This window comes from Schistocerca gregaria, chromosome 4 (genome assembly GCF_023897955.1).
Source record: "Schistocerca gregaria isolate iqSchGreg1 chromosome 4, iqSchGreg1.2, whole genome shotgun sequence".
NCBI lineage: Eukaryota > Metazoa > Arthropoda > Insecta > Orthoptera > Acrididae > Schistocerca > Schistocerca gregaria.
In genome coordinates, this window is record NC_064923.1 from 13456484 (window position 1) to 13473157 (window position 16674).

General features: G+C 46.4%; 11 non-coding genes across 11 annotated transcripts; all 11 read left to right on the top strand.

Moving 5' to 3' along the window:
• The first annotated feature begins 953 nt into the window (after positions 1–953).
• Positions 954–1025, top strand: Trnat-agu (transfer RNA threonine (anticodon AGU)). Its single transcript has one exon. It is a non-coding gene; the product is annotated as a tRNA-Thr (tRNA).
• Positions 1026–2475: 1450 nt separating this feature from the next.
• Trnat-agu (transfer RNA threonine (anticodon AGU)) lies at positions 2476–2547 on the top strand. The gene has a single exon. It is a non-coding gene; the product is annotated as a tRNA-Thr (tRNA).
• Positions 2548–3984: 1437 nt separating this feature from the next.
• Positions 3985–4056, top strand: Trnat-agu (transfer RNA threonine (anticodon AGU)). Its single transcript has one exon. It is a non-coding gene; the product is annotated as a tRNA-Thr (tRNA).
• Positions 4057–5519: 1463 nt separating this feature from the next.
• On the top strand, positions 5520–5591 carry Trnat-agu (transfer RNA threonine (anticodon AGU)). The gene has a single exon. It is a non-coding gene; the product is annotated as a tRNA-Thr (tRNA).
• Positions 5592–7060: 1469 nt separating this feature from the next.
• On the top strand, positions 7061–7132 carry Trnat-agu (transfer RNA threonine (anticodon AGU)). The gene has a single exon. It is a non-coding gene; the product is annotated as a tRNA-Thr (tRNA).
• Positions 7133–8585: 1453 nt separating this feature from the next.
• On the top strand, positions 8586–8657 carry Trnat-agu (transfer RNA threonine (anticodon AGU)). Its single transcript has one exon. It is a non-coding gene; the product is annotated as a tRNA-Thr (tRNA).
• A 1471-nt stretch (positions 8658–10128) lies between these two features.
• Trnat-agu (transfer RNA threonine (anticodon AGU)) lies at positions 10129–10200 on the top strand. The gene has a single exon. It is a non-coding gene; the product is annotated as a tRNA-Thr (tRNA).
• A 1459-nt stretch (positions 10201–11659) lies between these two features.
• Trnat-agu (transfer RNA threonine (anticodon AGU)) lies at positions 11660–11731 on the top strand. Its single transcript has one exon. It is a non-coding gene; the product is annotated as a tRNA-Thr (tRNA).
• A 1453-nt stretch (positions 11732–13184) lies between these two features.
• On the top strand, positions 13185–13256 carry Trnat-agu (transfer RNA threonine (anticodon AGU)). The gene has a single exon. It is a non-coding gene; the product is annotated as a tRNA-Thr (tRNA).
• Positions 13257–14700: 1444 nt separating this feature from the next.
• Trnat-agu (transfer RNA threonine (anticodon AGU)) lies at positions 14701–14772 on the top strand. Its single transcript has one exon. It is a non-coding gene; the product is annotated as a tRNA-Thr (tRNA).
• Positions 14773–16252: 1480 nt separating this feature from the next.
• Positions 16253–16324, top strand: Trnat-agu (transfer RNA threonine (anticodon AGU)). Its single transcript has one exon. It is a non-coding gene; the product is annotated as a tRNA-Thr (tRNA).
• Positions 16325–16674: the final 350 nt, after the last annotated feature.

The following is a 16674-nucleotide window of genomic DNA, read 5'->3' on the forward strand; positions in this document are numbered from 1 at the left end:
CCACTTGTTTGTCAGTGACCGTGTGGCCTAATGGATAAGGCGTCGGACTTCGTATCCGAAGATTGCGTGTTTGATTCCTCTCTCGGTCGTGTTTTTCCAGATATGAAAAAGAAACATACCGTTTTAGTGCAGCACTTGAGCAGTACGAAACCGTGTGAACGTTGCTGTTGACCATTTTCTGCTTGGAGATGCTCTTGAGCTTGAAACACGCACAACAAGACCGGTGTTAACTAGCGAATTGGTTTGCATATTGCCGTCGCCGCGTGTTTTTGACTGGCACTTGCACATCTAAAATAACGTCGGAAAGTAACTCGTTCGGCTTATGAGTCACATCAAGTATGTGTGTTAATTTTGACGAAACTAGCTCTGCAGGTTGTCATGCAATTCTGTTACCTCTCAGAAATGATTATGAAATAAAAGTGAACTACGTGACGAGTGTGACGTTAGGAAAACATTAGGCAACATGGGGAGGTTCTGTATGGGACCAATCAACCCAAACGAGTACTGTGTGACGTGCTAACCGGCATATACTCACCGAGGCAGCGCGGCTAGCTCAGTCGGTAGAACATAAGGCTCTTAATCCCAGGGTCGTGGGTTCGAGCCCCACGTGGGGAGGAACGGAATTTTGTTCCTCTGCAGATGTAACTTACCGTTTTTCTGATTAACGTGATGTAATGGAAATAGCAACTTTAAACTTTGCCTACGTCTCCGTCAGTCGCTACGAAACTGTATTTGAAGGTGAAGGTGATTTTGTAGACATGTGTGAAAGACATGTTCTGAAATGCAAGTGGTGTTATTTGGAGAGCACTTTCTTTACGTGTCAGATGTGTAGGCAAGCAGTAATGGGTCGCCATAGCTGCAAATATTAGACGGTAATATGAAGTGTTGTCAGCTGAAGTCTGATGATCCAGACGACCGTAAGGATGAAGTACGCAAAAGTACCGCTAGGCCGCGCCTCTTTAGCTCAGTGGTAGAGCACTGGTCAAGTAAACCAGGGGTCGTGAGTTCGATCCTCACAGGAGGCAGACGAATTTTGGATATCAGTTGCGCGTCGTGGCCTTATAGCAAACAGTATCTGGGATGACTAACAATTAGCGAGAGGCGTTTTATTAAGAATTACTCTCAGATGTGATTAAGGCGAATGGCGCAGATAAAGCATTTGCCAAAGCGGTACAGCATAAGGTGGGATGGGACAGTCTGAAATATATTTTATAGATGTATTTCTCACATATCTCAGAGCCTTCCGCTGTTGTCGTCGTCGTCGTCGTCGTCGTCGTCGTCGCCGCCGCCACTTCTGCAGAAGTAGCAAATGGACATCGTAGCAAATGCGGCGAGGGACGCCCTGCCTTACATTTCCGAATGCACAAAGTGTGTGGTTTAGTTTCCCAGTCTATATTTGGTAGGTCTCGTAGCAGGTTGAATGTATCAAATGGGTGGGAAAGAGCAAGGGGCAGCGTCTGTGTAGAACGAAAACACAACTCCTCAGTGGTGTGAGCGTTTTGAGATGAGTCGTGTATAAGTTCCTCTTGTTTGTCAGTGACCGTGTGGCCTAATGGATAAGGCGTCGGACTTCGTATCCGAAGATTGCGTGTTTGATTCCTCTCTCGGTCGTGTTTTTCCAGATATGAAAAAGAAACATACCGTTTTAGTGCAGCACTTGAGCAGTACGAAACCGTGTGAACGTTGCTGTTGACCATTTTCTGCTTGGAGATGCTCTTGAGCTTGAAACACGCACAACAAGACCGGTGTTAACTAGCGAATTGGTTTGCATATTGCCGTCGCCGCGTGTTTTTGACTGGCACTTGCACATCTAAAATAACGTCGGAAAGTAACTCGTTCGGCTTATGAGTCACATCAAGTATGTGTGTTAATTTTGACGAAACTAGCTCTGCAGGTTGTCATGCAATTCTGTTACCTCTCAGAAATGATTATGAAATAAAAGTGAACTACGTGACGAGTGTGACGTTAGGAAAACATTAGGCAACATGGGGAGGTTCTGTATGGGACCAATCAACCCAAACGAGTACTGTGTGACGTGCTAACCGGCATATACTCACCGAGGCAGCGCGGCTAGCTCAGTCGGTAGAACATAAGGCTCTTAATCCCAGGGTCGTGGGTTCGAGCCCCACGTGGGGAGGAACGGAATTTTGTTCCTCTGCAGATGTAACTTACCGTTTTTCTGATTAACGTGATGTAATGGAAATAGCAACTTTAAACTTTGCCTACGTCTCCGTCAGTCGCTACGAAACTGTATTTGAAGGTGAAGGTGATTTTGTAGACATGTGTGAAAGACATGTTCTGAAATGCAAGTGGTGTTATTTGGAGAGCACTTCCTTTACGTGTCAGATGTGTAGGCAAGCAGTAATGGGTCGCCATAGGTGCAAATATTAGACGGTAATATGAAGTGTTGTCAGCTGAAGTCTGATGATCCAGACGACCGTAAGGATGAAGTACGCAAAAGTACCGCTAGGCCGCGCCTCTTTAGCTCAGTGGCAGAGCACTGGTCTAGTAAACCAGGGGTCGTGAGTTCGATCCTCACAGGAGGCAGACGAATTTTGGATATCAGTTGCGCGTCGTGGCCTTATAGCAAACAGTATCTGGGATGACTAACAATTAGCGAGAGGCGTTTTATTAAGAATTACTCTCAGATGTGATTAAGGCGAATGGCGCAGATAAAGCATTTGCCAAAGCGGTTCAGCATAAGGTGGGATGGGACAGTCTGAAATATATTTTATAGATGTATTTCTCACATATCTCAGAGCCTTCCGCGGTTGTCGTCGTCGTCGTCGTCGTCGTCGTCGTCGTCGTCAGTAGCAAATGGACATCGTAGCAAATGCGGCGAGGGACGCCCTGCCTTACATTTCCGAATGCACAAAGTGTGTGGTTTAGTTTCACAGTCTATATTTGGTAGGTCTCGTAGCAGGTTGAATGTATCAAATGGGTGGGAAAGAGCAAGGGGCAGCGTCTGTGTAGAACGAAAACACAACTCCTCAGTGGTGTGAGCGTTTTGAGATGAGTCGTATATAAGTTCCACTTGTTTGTCAGTGACCGTGTGGCCTAATGGATAAGGCGTCGGACTTCGTATCCGAAGATTGCGTGTTTGATTCCTCTCTCGGTCGTGTTTTTCCAGATATGAAAAAGAAACATACCGTTTTAGTGCAGCACTTGAGCAGTACGAAACCGTGTGAACGTTGCTGTTGACCATTTTCTGCTTGGAGATGCTCTTGAGCTTGAAACACGCACAACAAGACCGGTGTTAACTAGCGAATTGGTTTGCATATTGCCGTCGCCGCGTGTTTTTGACTGGCACTTGCACATCTAAAATAACGTCGGAAAGTAACTCGTTCGGCTGATGAGTCACATCAAGTATGTGTGTTAATTTTGACGAAACTAGCTCTGCAGGTTGTCATGCAATTCTGTTACCTCTCAGAAATGATTATGAAATAAAAGTGAACTACGTGACGAGTGTGACGTTAGGAAAACATTAGGCAACATGGGGAGGTTCTGTATGGGACCAATCAACCCAAACGAGTACTGTGTGACGTGCTAACCGGCATATACTCACCGAGGCAGCGCGGCTAGCTCAGTCGGTAGAACATAAGGCTCTTAATCCCAGGGTCGTGGGTTCGAGCCCCACGTGGGGAGGAACGGAATTTTGTTCCTCTGCAGATGTAACTTACCGTTTTTTCTGATTAACGTCATGTAATGGAAATAGCAACTTTAAACTTTGCCTACGTCTCCGTCAGTCGCTACGAAACTGTATTTGAAGGTGAAGGTGATTTTGTAGACATGTGTGAAAGACATGTTCTGAAATGCAAGTGGTGTTATTTGGAGAGCACTTCCTTTACGTGTCAGATGTGTAGGCAAGCAGTAATGGGTCGCCATAGGTGCAAATATTAGACGGTAATATGAAGTGTTGTCAGCTGAAGTCTGATGATCCAGACGACCGTAAGGATGAAGTACGCAAAAGTACCGCTAGGCCGCGCCTCTTTAGCTCAGTGGCAGAGCACTGATCTAGTAAACCAGGGGTCGTGAGTTCGATCCTCACAGGAGGCAGACGAATTTTGGATATCAGTTGCGCGTCGTGGCCTTATAGCAAACAGTATCTGGGATGACTAACAATTAGCGAGAGGCGTTTTATTAAGAATTACTCTCAGATGTGATTAAGGCGAATGGCGCAGATAAAGCATTTGCCAAAGCGGTACAGCATAAGGTGGGATGGGACAGTCTGAAATATATTTTATAGATGTATTTCTCACATATCTCAGAGCCTTCCGCGGTTGTCGTCGTCGTCGTCGTCGTCGTCGTCGTCGTCGTCGCCGCCGCCGCCGCCACTTCTGCAGAAGTAGCAAATGGACATCGTAGCAAATGCGGCGAGGGACGCCCTGCCTTACATTTCCGAATGCACAAAGTGTGTGGTTTAGTTTCACATTCTATATTTGGTAGGTCTCGTAGGAGGTTGAATGTATCAAATGGGTGGGAAAGAGCAAGGGGCAGCGTCTGTGTAGAACGAAAACACAACTCCTCAGTGGTGTGAGCGTTTTGAGATGAGTCGTATATAAGTTCCACTTGTTTGTCAGTGACCGTGTGGCCTAATGGATAAGGCGTCGGACTTCGTATCCGAAGATTGCGTGTTTGATTCCTCTCTCGGTCGTGTTTTTCCAGATATGAAAAAGAAACATACCGTTTTAGTGCAGCACTTGAGCAGTACGAAACCGTGTGAACGTTGCTGTTGACCATTTTCTGCTTGGAGATGCTCTTGAGCTTGAAACACGCACAACAAGACCGGTGTTAACTAGCGAATTGGTTTGCATATTGCCGTCGCCGCGTGTTTTTGACTGGCACTTGCACATCTAAAATAACGTCGGAAAGTAACTCGTTCGGCTTATGAGTCACATCAAGTATGTGTGTTAATTTTGACGAAACTAGCTCTGCAGGTTGTCATGCAATTCTGTTACCTCTCAGAAATGATTACGAAATAAAAGTGAACTACGTGACGAGTGTGACGTTAGGAAAACATTAGGCAACATGGGGAGGTTCTGTATGGGACCAATCACCCCAAACGAGTACTGTGTGACGTGCTAACCGGCATATACTCACCGAGGCAGCGCGGCTAGCTCAGTCGGTAGAACATAAGGCTCTTAATCCCAGGGTCGTGGGTTCGAGCCCCACGTGGGGAGGAACGGAATTTTGTTCCTCTGCAGATGTAACTTACCGTTTTTTCTGATTAACGTGATGTAATGGAAATAGCAACTTTAAACTTTGCCTACGTCTCCGTCAGTCGCTACGAAACTGTATTTGAAGGTGAAGGTGATTTTGTAGACATGTGTGAAAGACATGTTCTGAAATGCAAGTGGTGTTATTTGGAGAGCACTTCCTTTACGTGTCAGATGTGTAGGCAAGCAGTAATGGGTCGCCATAGGTGCAAATATTAGACGGTAATATGAAGTGTTGTCAGCTGAAGTCTGATGATCCAGACGACCGTAAGGATGAAGTACGCAAAAGTACCGCTAGGCCGCGCCTCTTTAGCTCAGTGGCAGAGCACTGGTCTAGTAAACCAGGGGTCGTGAGTTCGATCCTCACAGGAGGCAGACGAATTTTGGATATCAGTTGCGCGTCGTGGCCTTATAGCAAACAGTATCTGGGATGACTAACAATTAGCGAGAGGCGTTTTATTAAGAATTACTCTCAGATGTGATTAAGGCGAATGGCGCAGATAAAGCATTTGCCAAAGCGGTAGAGCATAAGGTGGGATGGGACAGTCTGAAATATATTTTATAGATGTATTTCTCACATATCTCAGAGCCTTCCGCGGTTGTCGTCGTCGTCGTCGTCGTCGTCGTCGTCGTCGCCGCCGCCGCCGCCGCCGCCGCCACTTCTGCAGAAGTAGCAAATGGACATCGTAGCAAATGCGGCGAGGGACGCCCTGCCTTACATTTCCGAATGCACAAAGTGTGTGGTTTAGTTTCCCAGTCTATATTTGGTAGGTCTCGTAGCAGGTTGAATGTATCAAATGGGTGGGAAAGAGCAAGGGGCAGCGTCTGTGTAGAACGAAAACACAACTCCTCAGTGGTGTGAGCGTTTTGAGATGAGTCGTATATAAGTTCCACTTGTTTGTCAGTGACCGTGTGGCCTAATGGATAAGGCGTCGGACTTCGTATCCGAAGATTGCGTGTTTGATTCCTCTCTCGGTCGTGTTTTTCCAGATATGAAAAAGAAACATACCGTTTTAGTGCAGCACTTGAGCAGTACGAAACCGTGTGAACGTTGCTGTTGACCATTTTCTGCTTGGAGATGCTCTTGAGCTTGAAACACGCACAACAAGACCGGTGTTAACTAGCGAATTGGTTTGCATATTGCCGTCGCCGCGTGTTTTTGACTGGCACTTGCACATCTAAAATAACGTCGGAAAGTAACTCGTTCGGCTTATGAGTCACATCAAGTATGTGTGTTAATTTTGACGAAACTAGCTCTGCAGGTTGTCATGCAATTCTGTTACCTCTCAGAAATGATTATGAAATAAAAGTGAACTACGTGACGAGTGTGACGTTAGGAAAACATTAGGCAACATGGGGAGGTTCTGTATGGGACCAATCACCCCAAACGAGTACTGTGTGACGTGCTAACCGGCATATACTCACCGAGGCAGCGCGGCTAGCTCAGTCGGTAGAACATAAGGCTCTTAATCCCAGGGTCGTGGGTTCGAGCCCCACGTGGGGAGGAACGGAATTTTGTTCCTCTGCAGATGTAACTTACCGTTTTTTCTGATTAACGTGATGTAATGGAAATAGCAACTTTAAACTTTGCCTACGTCTCCGTCAGTCGCTACGAAACTGTATTTGAAGGTGAAGGTGATTTTGTAGACATGTGTGAAAGACATGTTCTGAAATGCAAGTGGTGTTATTTGGAGAGCACTTCCTTTACGTGTCAGATGTGTAGGCAAGCAGTAATGGGTCGCCATAGGTGCAAATATTAGACGGTAATATGAAGTGTTGTCAGCTGAAGTCTGATGATCCAGACGACCGTAAGGATGAAGTACGCAAAAGTACCGCTAGGCCGCGCCTCTTTAGCTCAGTGGCAGAGCACTGGTCTAGTAAACCAGGGGTCGTGAGTTCGATCCTCACAGGAGGCAGACGAATTTTGGATATCAGTTGCGCGTCGTGGCCTTATAGCAAACAGTATCTGGGATGACTAACAATTAGCGAGAGGCGTTTTATTAAGAATTACTCTCAGATGTGATTAAGGCGAATGGCGCAGATAAAGCATTTGCCAAAGCGGTACAGCATAAGGTGGGATGGGACAGTCTGAAATATATTTTATAGATGTATTTCTCACATATCTCAGAGCCTTCCGCGGTCGTCGTCGTCGTCGTCGTCGTCGTCGTCGTCGTCGGCGCCGCCACTTCTGCAGAAGTAGCAAATGTACATCGTAGCAAATGCGGCGAGGGACGCCCTGCCTTACATTTCCGAATGCACAAAGTGTGTGGTTTAGTTTCCCAGTCTATATTTGGTAGGTCTCGTAGCAGGTTGAATGTATCAAATGGGTGGGAAAGAGCAAGGGGCAGCGTCTGTGTAGAACGAAAACACAACTCCTCAGTGGTGTGAGCGTTTTGAGATGAGTCGTATATAAGTTCCACTTGTTTGTCAGTGACTGTGTGGCCTAATGTATAAGGCGTCGGACTTCGTATCCGAAGATTGCGTGTTTGATTCCTCTCTCGGTCGTGTTTTTCCAGATATGAAAAAGAAACATACCGTTTTAGTGCAGCACTTGAGCAGTACGAAACCGTGTGAACGTTGCTGTTGACCATTTTCTGCTTGGAGATGCTCTTGAGCTTGAAACACGCACAACAAGACCGGTGTTAACTAGCGAATTGGTTTGCATATTGCCGTCGCCGCGTGTTTTTGACTGGCACTTGCACATCTAAAATAACGTCGGAAAGTAACTCGTTCGGCTTATGAGTCACATCAAGTATGTGTGTTAATTTTGACGAAACTAGCTCTGCAGGTTGTCATGCAATTCTGTTACCTCTCAGAAATGATTATGAAATAAAAGTGAACTACGTGACGAGTGTGACGTTAGGAAAACATTAGGCAACATGGGGAGGTTCTGTATGGGACCAATCAACCCAAACGAGTACTGTGTGACGTGCTAACCGGCATATACTCACCGAGGCAGCGCGGCTAGCTCAGTCGGTAGAACATAAGGCTCTTAATCCCAGGGTCTTGGGTTCGAGCCCCACGTGGGGAGGAACGGAGTTTTGTTCCTCTGCAGATGTAACTTACCGTTTTTCTGATTAACGTGATGTAATGGAAATAGCAACTTTAAACTTTGCCTACGTCTCCGTCAGTCGCTACGAAACTGTATTTGAAGGTGAAGGTGATTTTGTAGACATGTGTGAAAGACATGTTCTGAAATGCAAGTGGTGTTATTTGGAGAGCACTTCCTTTACGTGTCAGATGTGTAGGCAAGCAGTAATGGGTCGCCATAGCTGCAAATATTAGACGGTAATATGAAGTGTTGTCAGCTGAAGTCTGATGATCCAGACGACCGTAAGGATGAAGTACGCAAAAGTACCGCTAGGCCGCGCCTCTTTAGCTCAGTGGCAGAGCACTGGTCTAGTAAACCAGGGGTCGTGAGTTCGATCCTCACAGGAGGCAGACGAATTTTGGATATCAGTTGCGCGTCGTGGCCTTATAGCAAACAGTATCTGGGATGACTAACAATTAGCGAGAGGCGTTTTATTAAGAATTACTCTCAGATGTGATTAAGGCGAATGGCGCAGATAAAGCATTTGCCAAAGCGGTACAGCATAAGGTGGGATGGGACAGTCTGAAATATATTTTATAGATGTATTTCTCACATATCTCAGAGCCTTCCGCGGTTGTCGTCGTCGTCGTCGTCGTCGTCGTCGTCGTCGTCGTCGTCGTCGTCGCCGCCGCCGCCACTTCTGCAGAAGTAGCAAATGGACATCGTAGCAAATGCGGCGAGGGACGCCCTGCCTTACATTTCCGAATGCACAAAGTGTGTGGTTTAGTTTCCCAGTCTATATTTGGTAGGTCTCGTAGCAGGTTGAATGTATCAAATGGGTGGGAAAGAGCAAGGGGCAGCGTCTGTGTAGAACGAAAACACAACTCCTCAGTGGTGTGAGCGTTTTGAGATGAGTCGTATATAAGTTCCACTTGTTTGTCAGTGACCGTGTGGCCTAATGGATAAGGCGTCGGACTTCGTATCCGAAGATTGCGTGTTTGATTCCTCTCTCGGTCGTGTTTTTCCAGATCTGAAAAAGAAACATACCGTTTTAGTGCAGCACTTGAGCAGTACGAAACCGTGTGAACGTTGCTGTTGACCATTTTCTGCTTGGAGATGCTCTTGAGCTTGAAACACGCACAACAAGACCGGTGTTAACTAGCGAATTGGTTTGCATATTGCCGTCGCCGCGTGTTTTTGACTGGCACTTGCACATCTAAAATAACGTCGGAAAGTAACTCGTTCGGCTTATGAGTCACATCAAGTATGTGTGTTAATTTTGACGAAACTAGCTCTGCAGGTTGTCATGCAATTCTGTTACCTCTCAGAAATGATTATGAAATAAAAGTGAACTACGTGACGAGTGTGACGTTAGGAAAACATTAGGCAACATGGGGAGGTTCTGTATGGGACCAATCAACCCAAACGAGTACTGTGTGACGTGCTAACCGGCATATACTCACCGAGGCAGCGCGGCTAGCTCAGTCGGTAGAACATAAGGCTCTTAATCCCAGGGTCGTGGGTTCGAGCCCCACGTGGGGAGGAACGGAATTTTGTTCCTCTGCAGATGTAACTTACCGTTTTTCTGATTAACGTGATGTAATGGAAATAGCAACTTTAAACTTTGCCTACGTCTCCGTCAGTCGCTACGAAACTGTATTTGAAGGTGAAGGTGATTTTGTAGACATGTGTGAAAGACATGTTCTGAAATGCAAGTGGTGTTATTTGGAGAGCACTTCCTTTACGTGTCAGATGTGTAGGCAAGCAGTAATGGGTCGCCATAGCTGCAAATATTAGACGGTAATATGAAGTGTTGTCAGCTGAAGTCTGATGATCCAGACGACCGTAAGGATGAAGTACGCAAAAGTACCGCTAGGCCGCGCCTCTTTAGCTCAGTGGCAGAGCACTGGTCTAGTAAACCAGGGGTCGTGAGTTCGATCCTCACAGGAGGCAGACGAATTTTGGATATCAGTTGCGCGTCGTGGCCTTATAGCAAACAGTATCTGGGATGACTAACAATTAGCGAGAGGCGTTTTATTAAGAATTACTCTCAGATGTGATTAAGGCGAATGGCGCAGATAAAGCATTTGCCAAAGCGGTACAGCATAAGGTGGGATGGGACAGTCTGAAATATATTTTATAGATGTATTTCTCACATATCTCAGAGCCTTCCGCGGTCGTCGTCGTCGTCGTCGTCGTCGTCGTCGTCGTCGTCGTCGGCGCCGCCACTTCTGCAGAAGTAGCAAATGTACATCGTAGCAAATGCGGCGAGGGACGCCCTGCCTTACATTTCCGAATGCACAAAGTGTGTGGTTTAGTTTCCCAGTCTATATTTGGTAGGTCTCGTAGCAGGTTGAATGTATCAAATGGGTGGGAAAGAGCAAGGGGCAGCGTCTGTGTAGAACGAAAACACAACTCCTCAGTGGTGTGAGCGTTTTGAGATGAGTCGTATATAAGTTCCACTTGTTTGTCAGTGACTGTGTGGCCTAATGGATAAGGCGTCGGACTTCGTATCCGAAGATTGCGTGTTTGATTCCTCTCTCGGTCGTGTTTTTCCAGATATGAAAAAGAAACATACCGTTTTAGTGCAGCACTTGAGCAGTACGAAACCGTGTGAACGTTGCTGTTGACCATTTTCTGCTTGGAGATGCTCTTGAGCTTGAAACACGCACAACAAGACCGGTGTTAACTAGCGAATTGGTTTGCATATTGCCGTCGCCGCGTGTTTTTGACTGGCACTTGCACATCTAAAATAACGTCGGAAAGTAACTCGTTCGGCTTATGAGTCACATCAAGTATGTGTGTTAATTTTGACGAAACTAGCTCTGCAGGTTGTCATGCAATTCTGTTACCTCTCAGAAATGATTATGAAATAAAAGTGAACTACGTGACGAGTGTGACGTTAGGAAAACATTAGGCAACATGGGGAGGTTCTGTATGGGACCAATCAACCCAAACGAGTACTGTGTGACGTGCTAACCGGCATATACTCACCGAGGCAGCGCGGCTAGCTCAGTCGGTAGAACATAAGGCTCTTAATCCCAGGGTCGTGGGTTCGAGCCCCACGTGGGGAGGAACGGAATTTTGTTCCTCTGCAGATGTAACTTACCGTTTTTCTGATTAACGTGATGTAATGGAAATAGCAACTTTAAACTTTGCCTACGTCTCCGTCAGTCGCTACGAAACTGTATTTGAAGGTGAAGGTGATTTTGTAGACATGTGTGAAAGACATGTTCTGAAATGCAAGTGGTGTTATTTGGAGAGCACTTCCTTTACGTGTCAGATGTGTAGGCAAGCAGTAATGGGTCGCCATAGCTGCAAATATTAGACGGTAATATGAAGTGTTGTCAGCTGAAGTCTGATGATCCAGACGACCGTAAGGATGAAGTACGCAAAAGTACCGATAGGCCGCGCCTCTTTAGCTCAGTGGCAGAGCACTGGTCTAGTAAACCAGGGGTCGTGAGTTCGATCCTCACAGGAGGCAGACGAATTTTGGATATCAGTTGCGCGTCGTGGCCTTATAGCAAACAGTATCTGGGATGACTAACAATTAGCGAGAGGCGTTTTATTAAGAATTACTCTCAGATGTGATTAAGGCGAATGGCGCAGATGAAGCATTTGCCAAAGCGGTACAGCATAAGGTGGGATGGGACAGTCTGAAATATATTTTATAGATGTATTTCTCACATATCTCAGAGCCTTCCGCGGTTGTCGTCGTCGTCGTCGTCGTCGTCGTCGTCGTCGCCGCCGCCACTTCTGCAGAAGTAGCAAATGGACATCGTAGCAAATGCGGCGAGGGACGCCCTGCCTTACATTTCCGAATGCACAAAGTGTGTGGTTTAGTTTCCCAGTCTATATTTGGTAGGTCTCGTAGCAGGTTGAATGTATCAAATGGGTGGGAAAGAGCAAGGGGCAGCGTCTGTGTAAAACGAAAACACAACTCCTCAGTGGTGTGAGCGTTTTGAGATGAGTCGTATATAAGTTCCACTTGTTTGTCAGTGACCGTGTCGCCTAATGGATAAGGCGTCGGACTTCGTATCCGAAGATTGCGTGTTTGATTCCTCTCTCGGTCGTGTTTTTCCAGATATGAAAAAGAAACATACCGTTTTAGTGCAGCACTTGAGCAGTACGAAACCGTGTGAACGTTGCTGTTGACCATTTTCTGCTTGGAGATGCTCTTGAGCTTGAAACACGCACAACAAGACCGGTGTTAACTAGCGAATTGGTTTGCATATTGCCGTCGCCGCGTGTTTTTGACTGGCACTTGCACATCTAAAATAACGTCGGAAAGTAACTCGTTCGGCTTATGAGTCACATCAAGTATGTGTGTTAATTTTGACGAAACTAGCTCTGCAGGTTGTCATGCAATTCTGTTACCTCTCAGAAATGATTATGAAATAAAAGTGAACTACGTGACGAGTGTGACGTTAGGAAAACATTAGGCAACATGGGGAGGTTCTGTATGGGACCAATCAACCCAAACGAGTACTGTGTGACGTGCTAACCGGCATATACTCACCGAGGCAGCGCGGCTAGCTCAGTCGGTAGAACATAAGGCTCTTAATCCCAGGGTCGTGGGTTCGAGCCCCACGTGGGGAGGAACGGAATTTTGTTCCTCTGCAGATGTAACTTACCGTTTTTCTGATTAACGTGATGTAATGGAAATAGCAACTTTAAACTTTGCCTACGTCTCCGTCAGTCGCTACGAAACTGTATTTGAAGGTGAAGGTGATTTTGTAGACATGTGTGAAAGACATGTTCTGAAATGCAAGTGGTGTTATTTGGAGAGCACTTCCTTTACGTGTCAGATGTGTAGGCAAGCAGTAATGGGTCGCCATAGGTGCAAATATTAGACGGTAATATGAAGTGTTGTCAGCTGAAGTCTGATGATCCAGACGACCGTAAGGATGAAGTACGCAAAAGTACCGCTAGGCCGCGCCTCTTTAGCTCAGTGGCAGAGCACTGGTCTAGTAAACCAGGGGTCGTGAGTTCGATCCTCACAGGAGGCAGACGAATTTTGGATATCAGTTGCGCGTCGTGGCCTTATAGCAAACAGTATCTGGGATGACTAACAATTAGCGAGAGGCGTTTTATTAAGAATTACTCTCAGATGTGATTAAGGCGAATGGCGCAGATAAAGCATTTGCCAAAGCGGTACAGCATAAGGTGGGATGGGACAGTCTGAAATATATTTTATAGATGTATTTCTCACATATCTCAGAGCCTTCCGCGGTTGTCGTCGTCGTCGTCGTCGCCGCCGCCGCCACCACTTCTGCAGAAGTAGCAAATGGACATCGTAGCAAATGCGGCGAGGGACGCCCTGCCTTACATTTCCGAATGCACAAAGTGTGTGGTTTAGTTTCCCAGTCTATATTTGGTAGGTCTCGTAGCAGGTTGAATGTATCAAATGGGTGGGAAAGAGCAAGGGGCAGCGTCTGTGTAGAACGAAAACACAACTCCTCAGTGGTGTGAGCGTTTTGAGATGAGTCATATATAAGTTCCACTTGTTTGTCAGTGACCGTGTGGCCTAATGGATAAGGCGTCGGACTTCGTATCCGAAGATTGCGTGTTTGATTCCTCTCTCGGTCGTGTTTTTCCAGATCTGAAAAAGAAACATACCGTTTTAGTGCAGCACTTGAGCAGTACGAAACCGTGTGAACGTTGCTGTTGACCATTTTCTGCTTGGAGATGCTCTTGAGCTTGAAACACGCACAACAAGACCGGTGTTAACTAGCGAATTGGTTTGCATATTGCCGTCGCCGCGTGTTTTTGACTGGCACTTGCACATCTAAAATAACGTCGGAAAGTAACTCGTTCGGCTTATGAGTCACATCAAGTATGTGTGTTAATTTTGACGAAACTAGCTCTGCAGGTTGTCATGCAATTCTGTTACCTCTCAGAAATGATTATGAAATAAAAGTGAACTACGTGACGAGTGTGACGTTAGGAAAACATTAGGCAACATGGGGAGGTTCTGTATGGGACCAATCAACCCAAACGAGTACTGTGTGACGTGCTAACTGGCATATACTCACCGAGGCAGCGCGGCTAGCTCAGTCGGTAGAACATAAGGCTCTTAATCCCAGGGTCGTGGGTTCGAGCCCCACGTGGGGAGGAACGGAATTTTGTTCCTCTGCAGATGTAACTTACCGTTTTTCTGATTAACGTGATGTAATGGAAATAGCAACTTTAAACTTTGCCTACGTCTCCGTCAGTCGCTACGAAACTGTATTTGAAGGTGAAGGTGATTTTGTAGACATGTGTGAAAGACATGTTCTGAAATGCAAGTGGTGTTATTTGGAGAGCACTTCCTTTACGTACCAGATGTGTAGGCAAGCAGTAATGGGTCGCCATAGCTGCAAATATTAGACGGTAATATGAAGTGTTGTCAGCTGAAGTCTGATGATCCAGACGACCGTAAGGATGAAGTACGCAAAAGTACCGCTAGGCCGCGCCTCTTTAGCTCAGTGGCAGAGCACTGGTCTAGTAAACCAGGGGTCGTGAGTTCGATCCTCACAGGAGGCAGACGAATTTTGGATATCAGTTGCGCGTCGTGGCCTTATAGCAAACAGTATCTGGGATGACTAACAATTAGCGAGAGGCGTTTTATTAAGAATTACTCTCAGATGTGATTAAGGCGAATGGCGCAGATAAAGCATTTGCCAAAGCGGTACAGCATAAGGTGGGATGGGACAGTCTGAAATATATTTTATAGATGTATTTCTCACATATCTCAGAGCCTTCTGCGGTTGTCGTCGTCGTCGTCGTCGTCGTCGTCGTCGTCGTCGTCGTCGTCGTCGTCGTCGTCGCCGCCGCCACCACTTCTGCAGAAGTAGCAAATGGACATCGTAGCAAATGCGGCGAGGGACGCCCTGCCTTACATTTCCGAATGCACAAAGTGTGTGGTTTAGTTTCCCAGTCTATATTTGGTAGGTCTCGTAGCAGGTTGAATGTATCAAATGGGTGGGAAAGAGCAAGGGGCAGCGTCTGTGTAGAACGAAAACACAACTCCTCAGTGGTGTGAGCGTTTTGAGATGAGTCGTATATAAGTTCCACTTGTTTGTCAGTGACCGTGTGGCCTAATGGATAAGGCGTCGGACTTCGTATCCGAAGATTGCGTGTTTGATTCCTCTCTCGGTCGTGTTTTTCCAGATCTGAAAAAGAAACATACCGTTTTAGTGCAGCACTTGAGCAGTACGAAACCGTGTGAACGTTGCTGTTGACCATTTTCTGCTTGGAGATGCTCTTGAGCTTGAAACACGCACAACAAGACCGGTGTTAACTAGCGAATTGGTTTGCATATTGCCGTCGCCGCGTGTTTTTGACTGGCACTTGCACATCTAAAATAACGTCGGAAAGTAACTCGTTCGGCTTATGAGTCACAACAAGTATGTGTGTTAATTTTGACGAAACTAGCTCTGCAGGTTGTCATGCAATTCTGTTACCTCTCAGAAATGATTATGAAATAAAAGTGAACTACGTGACGAGTGTGACGTTAGGAAAACATTAGGCAACATGGGGAGGTTCTGTATGGGACCAATCAACCCAAACGAGTACTGTGTGACGTGCTAACCGGCATATACTCACCGAGGCAGCGCGGCTAGCTCAGTCGGTAGAACATAAGGCTCTTAATCCCAGGGTCGTGGGTTCGAGCCCCACGTGGGGAGGAACGGAATTTTGTTCCTCTGCAGATGTAACTTACCGTTTTTCTGATTAACGTGATGTAATGGAAATAGCAACTTTAAACTTTGCCTACGTCTCCGTCAGTCGCTACGAAACTGTATTTGAAGGTGAAGGTGATTTTGTAGACATGTGTGAAAGACATGTTCTGAAATGCAAGTGGTGTTATTTGGAGAGCACTTCCTTTACGTGTCAGATGTGTAGGCAAGCAGTAATGGGTCGCCATAGCTGCAAATATTAGACGGTAATATGAAGTGTTGTCAGCTGAAGTCTGATGATCCAGACGACCGTAAGGATGAAGTACGCAAAAGTACCGCTAGGCCGCGCCTCTTTAGCTCAGTGGCAGAGCACTGGTCTAGTAAACCAGGGGTCGTGAGTTCGATCCTCACAGAAGGCAGACGAATTTTGGATATCAGTTGCGCGTCGTGGCCTTATAGCAAACAGTATCTGGGATGACTAACAATTAGCGAGAGGCCTTTTATTAAGAATTACTCTCAGATGTGATTAAGGCGAATGGCGCAGATAAAGCATTTGCCAAAGCGGTACAGCATAAGGTGGGATGGGACAGTCTGAAATATATTTTATAGATGTATTTCTCACATATCTCAGAGCCTTCCGCGGTTGTCGTCGTCGTCGTCGTCGTCGTCGTCGTCGTCGCCGTCGTCGCCGCCGCCACTTCTGCAGAAGTAGCAAATGGACATCGTAGCAAATGCGGCGAGTGACGCCCTGCCTTACATTTCCGAATGC